At 44.8% G+C, this 6,000-nt stretch overlaps 1 protein-coding gene across 2 annotated transcripts in view; it reads right to left on the reverse strand.

Annotated features, from left to right (window-relative positions):
- The window catches only part of CDH20 (cadherin 20), a 118,870-nt gene extending 113,689 nt beyond the window's left edge, over positions 1-5,181 (reverse strand). For both annotated transcript variants that reach the window (XM_005481661.4, XM_074545086.1), the window contains exon 1: positions 4,814-5,181. The gene's annotated coding sequence lies outside the window, so the exon portion shown is untranslated. The remainder of the gene's footprint in view (positions 1-4,813) is intronic.
- Between the last annotated feature and the right edge of the window lie 819 nt (positions 5,182-6,000).

The raw sequence follows: 6,000 nt of genomic DNA on the forward strand, positions 1-6,000 counted from the left end.
CTAGCCCAAGGTACAGCACTGACATGACAGATTCATGTTCCCAGCTGTGACATAAGGGCTCTTTGACAATACCACAGTGAAAGCCCTATTAAGAAAACATGTGCCGGACCGTGCATCTGATGCAGTTAAATGCTATAAAAGATTTTCCAGGTGTTAATGAGTTGCATGAGCAGAATGAAAATGAGGGGGATCCATGTGCTTGGAAATTCTCAAGGAGCAGGACTCAGGCTCTCAGAGAGACGGACAAACAGCGCTTTATAAGCACCACTGGCCACGCTCTGCACCTGACCATACGAGGTGATGAGCGACCCCGACTATTCACTGGGGGAACTGTTCATTGAGGATCCTTTGCATGGAAAAAGACAGAATTTCATGTCTTCCTGCAGTTTACTACATCCTTTTTACTTTGCTCTATTTGGGAAAAAGCACTAGTTATTTTCCCCCTTTTAAGCTTTTTTTTTTTTTCCCTAAAAAGAAGGAAAACATTATGCCTGTTGCTTCTTGTTTTTAGTTTTATGAGGGATTCAGCTTGACCCACTATAGATAAGAAATTGTCATTTAGTTTGTGTTAAAATATCACTACTTAGAGTTTATGTTTTAAAGGCCAGACAGACAGTCTGTTGAACACTTTGAAAAAGCAGTGGTTGAAATTTTTCAAGGCAATGATGATGTCTAATACAGATTCCTTTAAGATATGTATAAAATCCTATGTATGGGCTGCCCTGAGAATTTCAACCACCGATACTTCAGAGTATGTGCATATGTTATTTTGTGCAACATCTAGCTACAGGAGAAATGCTTATTCATGTAATCTGTTGACTTGATAAGAGATTATTTAATTTCTTTAGCATGTGTGAATTTTCTGGTTACTCTCCTTGAGGAGGTAAGTTTTGTTTTATCTATATATGACAGGTACAGTGAGGGAAGGCTGCAATGCAGACTGTTTCATGCTGTTGTGACCACAATCACAGCCTTAAGCCTGGCATACAACTGTAGCTAGGGAAAAAAAAAAAGATAATTTTGTCGCCATGCTAATTTCAGCCTGATTTTCTGAAAAGGGGAAGCTCCCAGTAATATGACAACCAATGGAGTGTCTCTTCTCAGAAGTTAATTTAGAACCACCCATTTTATTTCCCACAGAAAAGTCAGTACTATTTTATCTCTCATTTCCAATCTAATACCCCAAGTTGTCTACCCACTCTTCCTCCACCCCAACAGAGTTACTTAAATTAACTTGGAGCACTAAATTTTCTTAAAGGCGTAAGAAGACTAGGTGGAGAGAATAAGCAAACCATTGTTATAACACATTGACACAGATTCTTGAAATTGATGTCTTAAGGGTTAAATTCCTCTGGCTTGCCAGGTGCTCTGTGCAAATGCTGCATTCATACAATGTAGTATCTGACCATTTAACCATATGTCAAACAATCTTTGCTATGACAACCAGATGTAGACATTGCCATGGAATGAAATTATCATTTTATTAATTACCCTTTAATTAGTTGATACAGGAGAGAACATGCAGTAATTTAGTCATAATTGGCCTGACTGAGACTCAATACTTAAAGGGATGGAATCTGTTTGTGAGACTACTTGTTATGAATAACAATTATGTCTGTGACAATGCAATTTTATTTTGAAGATGTACTATGCATTTCAAACAGTAAAAATTGGTATTAAGGATAGGTACAAGATAGTATCCAGGATTCTAGCTACAATTTGATGGAAAATATTTTCCTTGAATAAAAGTGTGTAATCCTCTGTGTATTTTGCTACACATTGTAACAATGCAAGAAAGACCCCTTACCAAACTCACTGTGATGACCTAAGTGTGTTTTCAATGCATTTTATTATAGAAATGAGGAGTCACTTACACTTCAGGCACTTTGCAAAATATTTTTAGCAATCTTCAAATTATTCTAGACTTTAATATGATATTTATGCAAGGAGTGCACCATGCAAATTTTTTGAAACGCTCTTTGACAAAACATTGTAATCAGAAACTTGAGCAGAGTCTCTTAAGTGATCACATACCTTTTGGATTTTGTAAGGAAGTGGAACATCCCTAAATTTCTCAGACTACATAGGTGCAAATAAAGTTGGCAGCACCCCTCTCTACACTGTAGCAATAGGTAAATGTCTTGAAGACATTCTTTCAACACAGTTAAATCAGGAATACTCTTCACAGACTGAGTATTGAGCATCACTGTAGTAGGACAGAGCACATTCAACAGCTTAATAAAAATGCTTGTGAAGTGGATCTTAACATTGGCCCTTACATACCCAGTTGTTAAGAGATGTTTTTGCCATTTTGGAGCCATCATTCTGTCCTTGCTCTTCTAAACTCTATGACCTGAGAGAAGACTGCAGTGTTTTATATTAGTTTTGTACTTTTAGATGGACAACATGCCTCATGTTTTTGCCTCTTGTCTTTCCACAAAAATCTCAGAAAGTGCAGGTCAAAACCTTCAGCAAACGCAGCTCCAACAAAATATAACCAACTGCTTTACTTTTCAGAGCTGAAAGAAAGCTCTCTCCTTCTGTTTTTTCTCATGGTGGGTAGCTCTTTTTTTTTTTTTGCATGTGCAGTGACAGAAATGAAACTTAACTGAATTACTTTTAAAACCTTGCCCAATTACAGCATGGTTATTTATTTATTTATGATGGATGTGCAGGCTATATAGATGTCTCCAAGCCAAATAAGTCTTTCATGTAAATGTTGTAAGGTCAAGGAAATTATATGAATGATAAGACTGTTTCCTTTTAGAAATCCTTCTACCTTGCTTAAATGACTATGGGCTGCTTTCAAAATTGGTTTTTCCTTTTCTTTTTAAACACAACATCCATCCTTTCTGATGGTTAATTCACCATTATGCTTTTTTAGCACAAATGTGTATATATATATATATATATGGAAAAACATGCTATATAGGAAAGCAAAACACCTTTTTGCCTAGGGTGCCATCTTCCAGTTAATATCAGTAAGTCATATTCTGTTGTTTATAAGTGAATCTTGCTCAACAACTTATCACCACCTCCAATACAAACACTCACAGGTTGTATCTTCCTGCTGTGTCACAGGGAATAGCTAACACAGTGTAACAAGAGATCATTTCATTAGATTACCATGAAAGAATCACTGCTGCAAGGAACTTGAGCTGAACAGGGACACAATCACAGTGTTAAAACCTCGAAACAGTTTACCGTTAAAGCCTTGTGTGACTGCCTGAGAAATGTCTTAGAGCAGCAGAAAAGCTGGCACCATTAGCTTTCATCCCTGCTGAGTTGGCAATAAAGTGCACACATAAGTAAAATGCATTAATTGGTATTAGTCAATCTAGTTAAAATGTTCATTCTCCAGGCATCTTCAGATTTCATTTCCATAAAATAGGATTTCTTTAAGTCTCATAATTTGATTTTGTCCAGCCCAAAATGATACTGACACAGTGGCAGGAAAAGCACAATTACACCCCAGCTTTATAAAGGTGCTCCCTATCTAAACAGACTGGGACCCACGTGTTCCCAGTCTCTCTCTCTCTCTCTCTCTCTCACACACACACACACACACACACACACAGAAAAAAAGCATCCGACAGGAAAAAAAAAAACAACTGTGGAAGAGGAAAAAGTGATGCATTTTCCTATCATTTTCCTAATGCTATTTTTCCTCCCTTTCCCCCGTATTTTTCCTACTGTGCACTACTGATTACTGCACTTTTAAGATCAGAATGAACAATTAACTGCCTAATTATTCCAGTCACACCAAGCCACAATGAAATCTTTATTCAGTGTTTACAGCAATCTTTGGCAGAGACTGTCTTGCTGTTTTTAAACCAAGAAGAACTGCTCCCTTTGGCTCCCTTCAGCATCAGCTGCCTGGGTTTCAGAGCTGGATGCCAATAATCAGCCTTCTTTTTCTCTTCCAAAGTGGCTATTTTTTTTAAGGGTGAAAAGACCTATTCTCATCAACTCCCCATATATTCTGCCTGATTTATGTCCCAGCCACTGGGTCTCTTCCTTCCGTATCTTTTACCATTTGTGTCCCCCCGCAGCCCCTCCGGCGGCGCCCGCCGAGCCCCGGAGCCCCCGGACACCCCCGGAGCCGCCGGGCACCCCGGACAGGGGGGCGCCTCTTCCTCGGGAGCCCCGGAGAGGGGGCGGGAGGCGGGATGGGGAGGGGGGGGATAATTCCCATCTCCGGCTGCACAGCATCCACACGCATCCACACACGCACACCTTCTCCCACAGTTTTTTCTCGCTCTGCCGAAATCTCGGAGGAGGCTCCCCGCCCCGGGAAAGTTGGAGGAAGACGCTCCACGCCCCGGGCGGCTCTTTCTGCCCGTCTCTCCGAGCTGCTCCCCGCTCCCGATGCTCCGAGCCCCGCTCCGCCCTGCGCTGCCCGGCTCTGCCCGCTCCCGCCGCCGCGCCAGGGCACCTGCGGAGCGGGGCAAGCTTGTCCCAGCCAAACTCCAGAGCGACCCGGGCTGGGCTCGCTCCGTTCCCCACCGCCTCCTCCTCGCCCTCTGGCTGCGGCTGGACAGCCAGGGGGTCGGGGAAAGAAGAAGAAGAAAAAAAAATAACAGGAGGAACAACTAAGATGAAAAGAATACTAAAATTCTAAGGAGAAAAGAAAGAAAAAGTAAAGGAGAAGAGAGAAAGGGGGGGGGGGGGGGAAAGAAAAAGGAAAGGGGAAAAATAAGAAAGAAATAAAGGAACAAAAATAAAGAAAATGAGAAAAGGAAAAGGAGAGGGAGAAAGAGGGGGAAAAGGAAAAAAGCAGAAGAAAAAGTCCGCGAAGGAGAGGTCGGGTTACCTTGCAGTGTGGAGGAGCTCCTGACTCCCTTCCCGGCGACGGGACTTCCCTGCTCGGCCGGGCGCGCCCCTCACATCCCGCGCCCCCGCTCCCGCCGCGGAGGGAGCAGCCGCTCGCTGCTGTCCCCGGTGCCGAGAGCCGCTCCGGCTGGGGGGGCTGCGCGGCCGCGGGCGGAGGAGGAGGAGGAGGAGGAGAACGAGGAGGAGGAGGAAGGAGCCCCGCGGCCGCCCCGCTCCCCGGAGCTGCCCGCGGGCAGTGGCCGCCGCTGGCCCCGGCTCGGCTGCCCGTGGGTGTCGCGACGGGTCCGACGCTGACGCGGGGACCTGCGGGAGGCGACTGGTGCCGGAGCTGCGCCCTCCTGCGCCGCCCCCCGCCCTCCTTCCCGGGAAACCCCCACCCCGGCTGCGGCCCCCGGGCTCCGCGCAGCCCCCCGGCGATGGGAGAGAACCCCGGGTGTCCCCTCCGCAGGGCTGGCTACATCTCGGGAGGATGCCAAACGCACCACAGTGGCTGCTGAGGTAGACCAAAAGTCACACCGGAGAGGCGAAGCGGTCCTTTATTTAACTAAAAGGGTACGGAGATGAAAGCTGAATTTCTTTGGAAGGCTCGATTTTAGTTAATAAACACGCTGAGACTAATGTCAGAGCTACTTTTATGAGGGCAAACAGTAGAGTTTCCTTGAGGGTTTGTGTAAGACTTTGGAAAAACAACCAAATAATAAAGGGGTTTTACGTCCACCTTTAAAGATCATTTTAGTGTTCATAAAAGCTGCCAGGCCTGCTGAAATACTCCCCCTCCACAGAACAACAACTGCAAAGGCAGGGGCAGGACAAGGCATCCTTTCTGCCAACTAATTCGTCTTGATCTTGACCTGAAGCAGCCAGGAGGACAGGTATTCCTTATCCACCATTCCTGTGCTAGCCTTCATCTTTCTGCACAGAATGGGAAGGCAGCAAACTTGCACCAACTTTGATGGTGTGTATGTATGAAAAAGAGAGGGAAACTTGTCCACTTGGGTATGAGGAGGTTATTACCTCTCTAATAGCTCCCTGTGGTAATAACTCCTTTTTGCTGCCAGCACACAGCCCATTCCCTGTCTCAGTTAAATTGGTAAATCTCAAGCAACTCCACTAAGCAGAGCTGTGCCCCATCAGTCTGTGGCCAAGCCAGTGAGTGGCAGTAGGAGA

Source organism: Zonotrichia albicollis, chromosome 1 (assembly GCF_047830755.1).
Source record: "Zonotrichia albicollis isolate bZonAlb1 chromosome 1, bZonAlb1.hap1, whole genome shotgun sequence".
Classification (NCBI taxonomy): domain Eukaryota; kingdom Metazoa; phylum Chordata; class Aves; order Passeriformes; family Passerellidae; genus Zonotrichia; species Zonotrichia albicollis.